The sequence below is a fragment of the Pan troglodytes genome, chromosome 15, assembly GCF_028858775.2.
Source record: "Pan troglodytes isolate AG18354 chromosome 15, NHGRI_mPanTro3-v2.0_pri, whole genome shotgun sequence".
NCBI classification, from domain to species: Eukaryota; Metazoa; Chordata; class Mammalia; order Primates; family Hominidae; genus Pan; species Pan troglodytes.
This window is the reverse complement of record NC_072413.2, coordinates 51,676,488-51,690,493: the sequence shown is the minus strand read 5'-3', so window position 1 is coordinate 51,690,493 and position 14,006 is coordinate 51,676,488. Positions and strand designations below refer to the sequence as shown.

At 36.8% G+C, this 14,006-nt stretch overlaps 1 long non-coding RNA gene across 3 annotated transcripts in view; it reads right to left on the bottom strand.

The window, feature by feature from the left end:
- Positions 1–14,006, bottom strand: part of LOC134808354 (uncharacterized) — a 517,830-nt gene that overhangs the window by 48,824 nt on the left and 455,000 nt on the right. The window lies entirely within an intron of this gene.

The window sequence follows — 14,006 nt, the reverse complement described above, 5'->3', positions numbered from 1 at the left end:
AGCAGTGCCTGATTGACACTATGAACTGAAATACTAAAGGCACTTCTTCTTTCAGGATAACTGATTAAATGTTCTGGCTGGTAAAGCAGGTCATCACTCAATTGTTGTGGCTTTGGCAAGATGCCACCAAAGCAGGCCATCATGGTTGGCAGAGATGTAAAGGCCCCACATATTACAGAACACCCTTTGATATGCAGACTAATTAATAGAAGACCTAAGCCTTTCAAGGGACTTCTATACCATAGGATGTTAGGAGACATCAAGAACACAAATGAAACTAAGATTTTCATACAAGATTCAGGTTTTGTTACTTCAGATCTATAATCTAAAGTTCTGTAATCATCACATCACTCCAAGAACAAAATTTGATAGGCAAAATTCTTCACACTCATTTCATGGAGAACCTTGAGGGTCCAGAGTAGGGCTTGATGGCAAGCAGGAGCTCCCTGTCCCCTGTCTCCACCCATGCAACCCCTAGCTCACCCATTGTTTTCACTCTAAATTTGTGAAGTATAACAACCTTTAAATCTTAAATATTAAGATTTAATCTTTAAATATTAAGAGATTTGGGTTTCTGTATCAACAATCTTTAAATATTAAGAGATTTTTCCAAAGATTAATGACTTTCCTAGAGTTGGCCTATAAATTCACCACCTCAACTGAATGACTTGCTTTGGAATAAATTTCTAACTAACACCGCAAGTGAATTGAATATTTTCTTCCTTTTTTATGTAATCTAATATAGTACATTTTTAAAAATTTATAGGATGTCCAGACACTTATAGTTTATCATTCTATGATTCAAAAGAATTTGGTATAATTGCATTGATAAGCTTACCGCATTGGGCACTAAAGTAACCTAGAATATGGAGAAGTAGCTTTTGGTGACATGCATCTATTTATATCTCTAGCATTTACTAATTAATTAATTTGTTTAACAAATACACATTCAGTACCATTATATGTTTGGCATTGTCATAGATGTTAGAAAATCAAATATAAAAAAGAGGTAATTTCTTCACAACACACAGAAATAAGAGTATCTCTAGGAATTGTCTCTAGTTGAAATTGTTTTCTCCTACCCACCTCTATGATTCATCAATTTAGCTTTCCTTCACTGTAGTGACAGGTGTTTTAATCTCACCTAACAATATGCCTGATTAAACTTCAACATACACAGAGAGAGGCCTGAAACTCATAACATAGCTAACAAATGGATATACCTCAACCTTTGGTCTCTATGTCTAAGTTTATGTTGTTAGTAATAGTTATAAGAGCCACAGCGATGGTACCATGGTGTTACCTTCTCTGAAGGCTTTCCCAGATTTCCTAGCAAAGCTCTTTTCTCTTCCCTCTGGTTAAAAAATAAATTTTAAAAAAATAAAGGTTTTTCCTTTATTGTTATTCTTATGTGTCTGATTTTATCACATTTATTGTTTTGTTTTCTGATTGTATAAGTCATACATGCTCATTTAGAAAACTTGGAAACTATGGAAACAGAGAAATAAAAAATAAAATCCACTCTAATCTACCTTGTTTCTCTCTCTAAGGTAGCATTCGTCACTTTGGTATGAAGTTGATGTGAGTAGATCTGTCTAATCAACTAAATTTGGAGCTTCTCCTGAGAAGAACGCATGTATTCAGCTCTGTATTCCAGCTGTAGGAAGTGTGTGATGTATTGGAAACATTCCATAATTTTGAATAAGTAAGTGAGTGAAAGTGTAGTCATAAACAATGACACTGGGATTAGTGAATTTTTACGTCAAATTGTATTTCCCTATTTCATATTAGCATGCATGCACGTGCGTATGTATAATGAAGCTTTATAAAAATTTTTTTTGCCAAAACATACATAATATTCCCTAATAGCACAAAGGTGATCTAAAATAGTTATCAGTATCTTAAAACCTTGGCAGAATTTGAAAGATACAATTACATAATATCTGGGGCTAGGATTATTCAGCTGGACAATCGTTACTCATTTTCTGGAGAATGAAACTATAAATAAGGTTGTGTAAGTGACAAGTGAATTAGACATGAGTTCACTTGATGATCTTTGACTTCTAGAAAGGACTAGACGTGAAATTTATCACAAAACTGTTTCCATTTCACATAAAATATTTTAAAGGAATAATATTTTTGTCTAAAGAGTGACTTGAATTGCAACATTTGACAGAAATTTCAGCAGCGTTTCCCATTTTCTTTCCATTTGGTTTTAACAAAGAAAAATCTTAATTGTCAAATTAACCAAAGATTGGCCCATACATAGAATCTGTGTTTGAAAGTGCATTATTCAGGCTCCACACAGCCTGAAGGAGACCCAAATGAAACCTCCACCGCCAGCAGTGACAGAATTGGGAAGGAAAATATTTTGGTGAAAACATTTTCTTTCAACATTTTATCTCACAATGAAATTCAATTTCCCCTTGGTGAATTCTTACATGTTTCAGTGTGTAGCTTTCTATACACTTACTACCCAATATAGGTTGGGTAGTAAGAGAACCTTTCTCCACATCAGCAGTCCCAGAGTGAAAGAGCCCTGGCAACTACAAAGAAGTTACAGACTTCAACTGCAGAATTGCTTATCTATCTTTAAGTCCTTTCTTCCAAGGATTTCTAAGCATTCGATGGGCACCATAATAGTCTGTTATTGACTTGATCAAAAGGTACTTTTAAAGTATTCATGGGATATGGAGCCTTGCAGAGCTAACCATTTTAGTCTAGAGCTAAAATGATAACTGGCTCAACCCATACATGGGCACATAAAGTAAGGGAGACATTTCTGGGTTCACTTTTCAAAGGGAAACTGAATACTAAGATGCTAAACTCAGTTCCCATGGTAAATTTGTTCCAGAAATTTTTTTCAAGAGCCCAGTTTCATATCTCACCTAGAAGTAGCTGATGAATAGAAAGAAAAAAAAAAGCGTTAGGGAGTTGCCAATGTTGAAAGAGATAAGATTTACGGGTAGTTACACATTATACAGATGGGTAATTCGCATGTTGAGCCATCTAATCTTGAATTGGCTCAGACATGCCACAGCAAATTTTCTAGAAATCTAATGTTTCATTTATTGGAAAGAACCCAACGATCTAATCCTAACACAGTGTCACGTTTCACTGCTGAATAAGTCAATGCACAACATAGAATTAAGAGGCTCATTAATTATATGGTCATAAATTTGAGAGTGAAAAAGGCAAATTGGGTATTTTGGAGTAATTAATGGCTTTGGGGGATGAACAACCAATTTAGGGTGATTAACCAAATGAAAAGAAAAGCTCACCTAGGCTCTTTGGCAAAAAATCACAGTGCCTGTGACAAGCATGGGTACTTGTGTTGGCCACTTTTAATCCATATTTTTGGATAACCTTAAAAAATAGTCTTTAAAAGCCAAAAAGAAATAATTACAATTCCTAGTTTATATCAGCACATATGAGAAAACACCTGATATTTGTCAGGAACAAACGAATGGGTCAGCTTACCAGGGCTTACCAGACAGCTTTCTGCTCTCCATTTAGTAAGTCCCCTCATCCTGACTAGGCAATACTGTCATAAATACACACAGAGAAGGAAAGTCCAAAGGGAAAAGTGTTGTTGTGATAGTTTTCTAACTAAGAGAAATCATTCTAGAATTTAAGTTAAAAGATCACAAATACCTTTTCAATAGCCCAAGATGTCATAGCTCGGGATGGATCTATACACTTAAGTAAGTGTGGTGTCAATTACTGTAGACATCTCTTAGATTGTGTGGTGACTTATACCAAGGCTTATTTGTAAGGACAATGTTCTAGAAAGTCAACAAGTGGCTAACAAACTCTGTAACCAACTGTATGAATCTTAACAGTAACAACTCCTAAATTGAGTGTAGTCCCAAATAATGGTGCACAAATCAAAAATAATTCCCAGTTTCATACCAGGAAAAATACAAACATCAAGACATGTGCAATACAATAGCAAGTTAAGAAGCTCTTGTGCACTGTTTTGAGACAGTGTGATTAAAGATGAATTCTAAAAATATCTTCAGTACAGATGAAAAACCAAACCAATTCATGCCTAATCTGGAAAAGCCTCCATAAAACATACATCTATACTGAAGAGCATAGCACCAGTCATTTCTTAAACTGCAAGCCATAGGTCTTCATTTGCAGTCAATGCTTTATTTTTGTTTTTTCAATGGAATGATGTTAAGGTCAAATCAATTATTTCAGGTCAAACATCTACTTTCCAAGATTCTTACATATCACTTATGCTTCCATTTTTCCAGTGGACACTGGAGCCAAGATCCCTGCCACTTGGTGCTGTCATGAACAGTCCCAGGGTAATTTCCCTGATGTGCAGGTGTGCCGCAGTGCATGGGCCGTCTCTGGAATCCAGCTCAACATTTGAACAAAGAGAGAAATTAGCTCGCCCTTTGCCCTCAGGAGAGGAAACCTGTGTCAGAAAATATCAGCCATGTCTCCAAGCTAAAACTGACCAAACCCCAAGCTTTAATTGTCAGATGGGCCCTTACATTCTGGAATGTCCTAAACTCCAGAATCTCACCACCACTGGTGCTGCACAAGAGGAAATGGGGGAGGCAGGCCTGTCTAAGGGGCCAGTCCATAGGGATACATGGCTAGAAATATCAGAAGGACTTCATTAGGGCAGCATGTCACCTGTAATACAGTCTTCATGCCAGGGTCCCCCAAGGATTATGTTATAGAAATGTTCTAGTGAACTTCAAAAATTAGAGAAGGAATGCAGTGATTTATCCTAACAAGAGATAGTTCCATGTTCAGATGGAAAATTTGAGTTAAATGAACTTTGTGGGGGTTAGATACCTTCAGAGTAAAAGCTCACTTTGAATACAACATTACAGAAATAAAGGTGTATTTTATGTTGTATCAACCATCTTTTTAATGAGGGCAGCACTACCCGGACTAAGCTTCAGGCAAGATTGCAGGGTCTGGGACTTTAATTTAGAATTGAAGTATGTTAAAGCTGGAAGAATCCTTAGAAGCCTTCTGAGCCAGTTATTCCCAAACAGGTGCTTAAAAATCGTGTAGGGAGGCTACAGTAACCAAAACAGCATGGTACTGGTACCAAAAAGGAGATGTAGACCAATGGAACAGAACAGAGCCCTCAGAAATAATACCACACATCTACAACCATCTGATCTTTGACAAAACTGACAAAAACAAGAAATGGGGAAATGATTCCCTATTTAATAAATGGTGCTGGGAAAACTGGCTAGCCACATGTAGAAAGCTGAAACTGGATCCCTTCCTTACACCTTATACAAAAATTAATTCAAGATGGATTAAAGATTTAAATGTTAGACCTAAAACCACAAAAACCCTAGAAGAAAACCTAGGCAATACCATTCAGGACATAGGCATGGGCAAGGACTTCATGTCTAAAACACCAAAAGCAATGGCAACAAACCCAAAATTGACAAATGGGATCTAATTAAACTAAAGAGCTTCTGCACAGCAAAAGAAACTACCATCAGAGTGAACAGGCAACCTACAGAATGGGAGAAAAATTTTGCAATCTATCTATCTGACAAAGGGCTAATATCCTACAAAGAACTCAAACAAATTTACAAGAAAAAAACAAACAACCCCATCAACAAGTGGGTGAAGGATATGAACAGACACTTCTCAAAAGAAGACATTTATGCAGCCAAAAGACACATGAAAAAATGCTCATCATCACTGGCCATCAGAGAAATGCAAATCAAAACCACAATGAGATACCATCTCACACCAGTAAGAATGGTGATCATTAAAAAGTCAGGAAACAACAGGTGCTGGAGAGGAAGTGGAGAAATAGGAACACTTTTACACTGTTGGTGGGACTGTAAACTAGTTCAACCATTGTGGAAGACAGTGTGGCAATTCCTCAGGGATCTAGAACTAGAAATACCATTTGACCCAGCTATCCCATTACTGGGTATATACCCAAAGGAGTATAAATCATGCTGCTATAAAGACACATGCACACACATGTTTATTGCAGCACTATTCACAATAGCAAAGACTTGGAACCAACCCAAATGTCCATCAATGTTAGACTGGATTAAGAAAATGTGGCACATATACACCATGGAATACTATGCAGCCATAAAAAATGATGAGTTCATGTCCTTTGTAGGGACATGGATGAAGCTGAAAACCATCATTCTCAGCAAACTATCACAAGGACAAAAAACCAAACACCACATGTTCTCACTCATAGTTGTGAATTGAACAATGAGAACACTTGGACACAGGAAGGGGAACATCACACACCGGGGCCTTTTGTGGGGTAGGAGGAGGGGGCAGGGATAGCATTAGGAGATACACCTAATGTAAATGATGAGTTAATGTGTGCAGCACACCAACATGGCACATGTATACATATGTAACAAACCTGCATGTTGTGCACACGTACCCCACAACTTAAAGTATAATAAAAAATATATATATATAAAAAATCATGTAGGGAATTTGTTGACAATGCAGACTCCCAGGCTCCACCCTGGAGATGTTGACTCTGGGAATCTGCTTTGGTTCTGAAATGGGTGCTCTGTGAAATATCACTGGAGAAACAATCTTAATTCCAACCCCTGTGGTCTACAGAAAGGGAAGTTGAGAACCAGAGAGGGTAAGTGTATGCTCAAGGTAATGTAATAAAATATTGTCAGACATACTTCCCTCGTGGGGCAGAACACTTGGGGGCTGACACCTTAAGATGTGCGGAAACCAGCGTTCACTACTGCTCTTGACCGAATAGCCTGCTTGGCACCAAAACGGCTACTGCTTTTGTTAAGAGAAAAGTGAATTAGATGCTGCCCTTAGTTACATGGAAAAAAATGTTGTGAGTAGCAAGCGCTTAAGTGCCTTTTCTCTTATTGAAATATATTCATATGTATCCGTGGTATTCACCAGGAATCAAGAGGGCTAGATTCTAGTCTTCCCTGAGCCATAAGTTACTCTTAGGCAAGTCATCTTGCTGACTTTTACTTTGTGCATTGTTAATGACGAAGCTGGGCTAAGAGATCTCTAATATCTTTTCCAGACCTCAAATTATGAGTTTCACCAAATGCAGAAATATCCAGCTTCCTTACTTTATTTTAGCCACTTGTCTTATGAATTCTAATAATTATACTAACAGTTAACAGTTCATAAGCACTAAGTGCCAGAAGTATCCTAAGCATTTTACATAATTGTTTGCATTTAATCCTATAATAACCCAGTACTACTATACCCATTTTTCAGATGTGGAGACTGAGAAACAGAAAAGATAAATAACTTTCCTAAGATCATATAAATAACTTGTGAGTGGTAGAGCTGGAAAGAAGTTAGATAACAGAAGTAAAAAAGGATGGCAAACCATTATGATGGCATAATATATTTTAAATGTTAATCTTTTCTCAGCACTTTATTTTGCCCTTTGCCTTGCTCCATTTATAATAGTTAGGCTTATCTGTGCTCATTACTTCAGATAATGAATATAACAAAGGAGCTTTCTTCTGGCTTTTATCTTTCAATTGCTTAGGCTTTTAGAGGAACTGAAAAGAGGCACTCCAGACGATTTGAGAGAAAATATTAAGAGTGAAGTTTACACACAGACACCATACACAGGTGAGACAAATATAGGCGAAGCTTACAAAAGAGAAGACCCATAGAGAAGAAGTAATGAGGCTGTGGGTATTGTGGTGTAGAGCAAGCTCTGAAGAGGTGGTAAAAATCTCTGAAGAGGTGGGAGCAACCCAAGAGCAGGGAGGCTTAAGGGTCATTTCTTGGGAGAGGCCAGAGTTGGGCAACCAAGACCCAGAGTAGAAATAGCCAGCATCCTAAATAGCCAGCATCCTTAACGCTCAGGCAAAACTTCCATGGTCTATCATGACACAGAAGCATCAGAATGTTTATCATTTGCCCAGGAGCAGCATCGAGTACACAGAGGACTGCTGGACCTAGAACGACACATCTGGAATACCCTGAGTGGACGAGTGACAGAAGAGCAAATGGAGTAAAGGATATCTCACCGGCTATCTGCATGGACACATGACATTGAGGACTGTATGGACCCTTCGTAATGCTAAGCACTCTTACTTGGCTGTAACTTGGGGGAAATTAGGTAAAACTCTATACTGGTCAAAATTGGGTTTCTACTACCCTGATAGAATTTGGGTTCAAGATAGAAAACAATAAAATTTTATTTTCTGCATACTTGAGTTTGTGAAATGAGATTTTCCCCCAATAGGGTAACAATAATTTCAACTTTTGAGATGCAGTGACGAGCTTTGAATATGGTATGGTTTTGTTTTTGAGTTTATGTACTTCTACCATTTTGGTGAAAGGAAAATGCACTGATAAACCTCTGTCATATATGCATAGAGATAATAATCAGAGATCTATTAAATACAAACAGTAATGTTGACCATTAAATAAAAACAGTTGCACCTATAGGAGTTAAAAATAGTTGGAAAATGTCCCTATTAGCTCAAACAATAAGGTGATGCTTCTGTTTCCAGCCATGGATACTCTGACTCCTGCACTAAAGAACTTACTCAGAATTCAGCAACCTCAATTTGTGGATTAGAAGAGAGTATTGTAAGGAGATAGAAAGTTGGGGGATATGGATTGGGGAAGGTCTGATTTGAGGTTAAACACTGAAAAGGTATTAAGAAAGAAGAGTGTGAGCTAGTACACATTTGTTAGTGTTGTCCATTAGGCCTAGGAGACCCCTGGACTTGGAAACATTGCCTGTGGATAACGTGAAACACTCATCTTTGAAATGTATTTGTCTCTGGTTTCTAACAAAAGATGGTACCATCTGTCTGCCAACCAGCAAAGGAAAGTTGTTTACAGGTAACAATTCTCAATGCCCTATTTTATTTTTTATGTCTATGTTTTAATGATGAAAAAAATACTAATGTTGGGACTTCTGTCTCAAAAACCTTGGAGGAATAGGAACTGAATTTGCCTTTCTATCTTAACCATAAAACAGGACAAAATATATAAAACAATTAGTTTTAAAACACTGGGCATGAGACAAGGAAGGAAAATGATCACTGAGTGAAAGAAAACAAACTGAGTCCTTTTATTGCTCCAGCTTACTGCAAAGAGGCAGTTTCCAGAACCTGGCAGACTCCCTGAGTTGAGAAGGAGCTGGGAATCCAGGGAGACCAAGGGAGCTAGAATTTGCCTAGCAGAACACTGGGAATGAGAGCTGCACAGAGAACTATGGAGATCTGTAGAGGATGCCCCTCAAGTGCGCACAGCATATACAGTGAGGAAATTACCCAAGGCCTGAGAAAGAACCACCTGAGAGGGTGATAAAGAATTAGACCTGGCATTTCCACAGGACTTGGAATACTGTCTTTTCTCACCAGCAAAACTGGGGTATTGGGTTGTTTTCAGAAGAGTTTGCCTTAGTAGTGGTAAATAATTCACCCTAGACAAAATATGACTCTGGTCTCACCTAACAAATCTTAAAAGCAAGTCCTGAAAAGATCAAACTATTTCCAGATAACTGTGTTCCAGACCAAAGCTTGAAAATATTTAGAGGAGGCCAGGCACAGTGGCTCATGCCTGTAATCCCAGCACTTTGGGAGGCCGAGGCGGGAAAATCACGAGGTCAAGAGATTGAGACCATCCTGGCCAACATGGTGAAACCCCATCTCTACTAAAAATAGAAAAATTAGCTGGGTGTGGTGGCACATGCCTGTAATCTCAGCTACTCAGGAGGCTGAAGCAGGAGAATCGCGTGAACCCAGGAGGTGGAGGTTGCAGCGAGCCAAGATCGCACCACTGCACCCCAACCTGGGCAACAGAGCAAGACTCTGTCTCAAAAAAAATGTAATATAATATAATATAATAAAATAAAGAAAATATTTAGAGGAATACCAAAAGTTTCAGCCCCCATCAAGGTAAAATTCACAATGTCTACCATCTAATGAAAAATTATCAGACATACAAAGAAACAGAAAAATACAACCTATAATGAGAAGAAAAAACAATCACTGGAAACTGACACAGATATTGGAATGAACAGACAAAGATATTAAACAGTTGTTAAAATCATCTTCCATATGTTCAAAATTTTATTAGAGACATCGGCGATTTTAAAAGGAACAATATCAAACTTTTGGAGATGAAAACTACAATGTTTGAGATGAAAAATACACTGCATGGGATTTATGGCAGATAAAATATTGCAAAATGAAAGATTATTGAACTTGAAGACATAGAAATAGAAAGTTTTCAAAATGAAAAATAGAAATAAAAAATAACTTTAAAAAAATGAAATGAGGACAGAAAAAATATTTGAAGAAATAATGACTAAAATATTACGACTTCATTGAAAACTAGAAACCCACAAAACCAAGAGGTTCAACAAATCCCGCACACAACAAACATTAAGAAAACTTCACTGTAGCATATCAAAATCAAATTGCTCAAAACCAGTTTTAAACAGAAAATCCTAACAGTGACCAGAGAAAAAAATCAGACATGTTACTACAGATAAACAAAGATAAGGATGCCAGTAGATTTCTTATGAGAAACTGTGTTAGTCCAAATCCAGTGGAGTAATATCTTTAAAGTATGGAGAAGCGCTAACCCAAACAATCAATCCGGAATTCTAGGCACAGTAAAAATATTTTTCAAAAAGAAAGCAACTAAAAGCTTTTTTAGACATACAAAAGCTGAAAGAATTACAGTAGACGAAATAGTAAATATTGTCCTTCAGGCAGAAGGACATAATTCTAGTTGGAAATATGCATCTACACAAAAGAAGGAAGAACAGCTGAAATAGTAACTACGTGAGTAAATCCGTAAGATTTTGTTCATAATATTTAATTCTCTTTAAAAATATTTATTATTTATTCAAAATAATAAGGTGTTGTGTGAAGATTATAACATATGTGAAAATAAAATATATGACAAAATATCACAAAGGCCAGGATGGGAGAAGCACACTCTTGTAAGGTTCTTATGCTATATGTGAAGTGACATGTGAAGGTAGGCTACACTAACTCAGAGGGTATCATATAATCCCTAAAGCAATTACCAAATTAACAAAAGAAAGAAGTTGTAGCTAATAAGCCAAAAAAAGAAGTTAAAGTCATTAAAAATGGGTATTTAAAAATGCTTGATTCATTAAAAATAAAACAAAAAACAACAAAGGCAAAAAAACAAGAAAAGAAGAGTAAAGAGCAGATGGGAGAAACAGAAGAAATAGAGAACCACATCTGATTGTGGTGATGTCTTCATACATGTAGACATGTCAAAACTTATCAAAGTGTATATTTTAAATATGTGCAGTGTATTGTATTTATGTGTCAATGAAATTGTTGGAAAAAAACTAATTTGCAAGTTATTTTCACTATGGAAATAGCTTTATACATCAGTTAGAAAGGAAATTATGAGGAGTTGGATTGTGCCCCCTTCCCAAAATTCGTAGGCTGAAATCCTTACCTCTAGTATCTCAGAATGTTTGGAGATAGAGTGTTTACAGAGATAATCAAGTTTGAGTTATGTTATTAGAGTAAGCCCTAATCCAATTAATCCAATATCATTGATGTTCTTATCAAAAGGGGAACTTAGGATAAAGGCACCATCTTAGTTTGTTCTGCCATAATAAAATGCAATAGACTAAGTAGCTTAAACGACAGATTTTTTTTTTTTTTTTGAGACAGGGTCTCACTCTGTGTCCAGGCTGGAGTGCAACTGCATGATAATAGCTCACTGCAGCCCCAACCTCCCAGGCTCAAGCCATCATCCCACCTCAGCCTCCCAAGTTGATGAGACTACAGGTATGTGCCACCACACCTGGCTACTTTTTAAATTTTTTGTACAGAAAGGGTCTCTCTATGTTGCCCAGGCTGGTCTCAAACTCCTGGGCTCAAGTGATTCTCCCACCTCAGTCTCACAAAGTGCTGGGATTACAGGGGTGAGCCACGGTGCCTGGCCCAGAAATTTACTTCTCAAGGTTCTGGAGGCTGGAAAAGCCAAGATCAAGGTTCCAGCAAGGTAGCTTCATTCTGAGGCTTCATTTCTTGGCTTATACGTGGCCGCCATCTTGCTCTGTGCTCACATGACTTCTGTATGCATATGTGAGAGACAGAGCAAGCTCCATGGTCTCTCTTCTTGTAAGGGCACTAATCCCATCAGACCAGAGCCCCATCCTCATGACCTCCCAAAAGCCCCATCTCCACATACCTTCCAATTGGATATTAGGTCTTCAACATATGAATTTTGGGAGGTACACAAGCATTCAGTCCCTATGCACACACACAGGGAGAACACTTCGTGAACATGAACATCATCTGCAAGCCAAGGACAGAGGCCTGAACAGCCTTCAGAAGGAGCCAACCCTGCTGACACCTTTATTTTGGACGTCTCACCTCCGGAACTGTCAGACAATAAAATGTGTGATGTTTAAGTTATCCATTTTATGGTACTTTGTACAGAAGTTTTGTAAAAATAATACATAAATGTAACTAATAAGAAAACTTTACTGAATCATCAGGAATCTAGAGATATTACACAGTATATAACCTCTTCAATGCTTCGTACAAACAAAAACATTCCTGGTCCAGCCATATTCAAAGTAGCTTCTTCTATAGCAAGAGGTCTTCTAGTACTCAACTCTGATAGGGAAAGAGATCAACGTGGAAAGATACTGCTCTTTTCTTTCATCCTTAAAGGAAGATGATTTAATTCTTTATTCCTTATTCACATCTTAAGAACCCACAAAAACTGCTACAATATATAATTGTATATATTATAATTGTATATACTTGTATATACAAATATATAATTGTATATATAATTGTATAATTGTATATATTGTAGTATTAATACAGACATTCACATATAACAAAAGTTCTATAAAACCTTTATATCCCTTTAAAATCCCCATTTCTAAATTGATAATAACAAACACAACTTTGTAAAATCCAAGACAACAGTATGTGCACATTATACTTTATATTAAACCAATTAAACTTAACAAGTGGTATAGAGTTACTGTCTAAAGACTTGAAGACTATCAACTAGCTGAAATTACCTATCTAAGATTAAATAGCCGTCTATATTCCAAAAATGTGCTTCCTAAGACTTAACTAGCAAGCCCTGAAAAACTATAGTGATATCCTCCAGATAAGACTCAGATATTTGTTTTCTGAAAGCTGATGGGAATGTTGTATTGTATTCCATAACCAAACCCTTTGGTGAAGAAACAACTTCTTGTTTACATTTTTCTTCCTTGTTTGTCTAAGAAAATGCATGCTTCTCACTAATATTCAAAAGCCCTCAAACAGTATACCTTATAGGAGAAAGTAGAGATTGTACCAAAAAAATAAAAAATAAAAAAAGGAAAGAGATACCATGAGAAATATTTTGCATTAGTGCAGCCTCTCATACATAGTAGGCACTGTCTTTTAAAAAAAATCTTTCATTATTAAAGTTTATATGAAGGAAGGGTATCTTATTTCAAACCAAGTAAGTTGAATGAGAGCAAACGGCTTCCTTCTTTAATAGTATCTGATATTTAGTTTGTACCTGACATAACCCTTTCAAATACATTATGTTTTTTGGCTTTGCAACAAACCTTATGAGATAAGTACAATTAAGCCAAATTTACAGAAAGAGAAACAAACTCAGAAAGATTATACAGCTGGTAAGATCACCTAGGTAGGAAATGGCAAAGTTAGACTCAAACTCAGGTTTCTAATTCCACATCCTGTGCCTTTCACTTTCCTTCCAGGCCATACGGAAGCCTATCTCTCACACCACATCTTTCAGGGTGGTTTGTCAACTGGGTTTATGTTACAATAAAATATAACTTTCCTGCATAATCCCTTGATCTTGAACTGTTGTAATTGATCAAGGCCTATTTGTTGCCTGAGTATAAATGGAGGCAAATAATATACTTTGATCTCCTTACACAGGATCTGCTTCCAAGTATGTTGCACAAACTTGCTAAATATCATCTAATATTAAAGTGGCAGAAAAACATTTTATTCCATTTATTT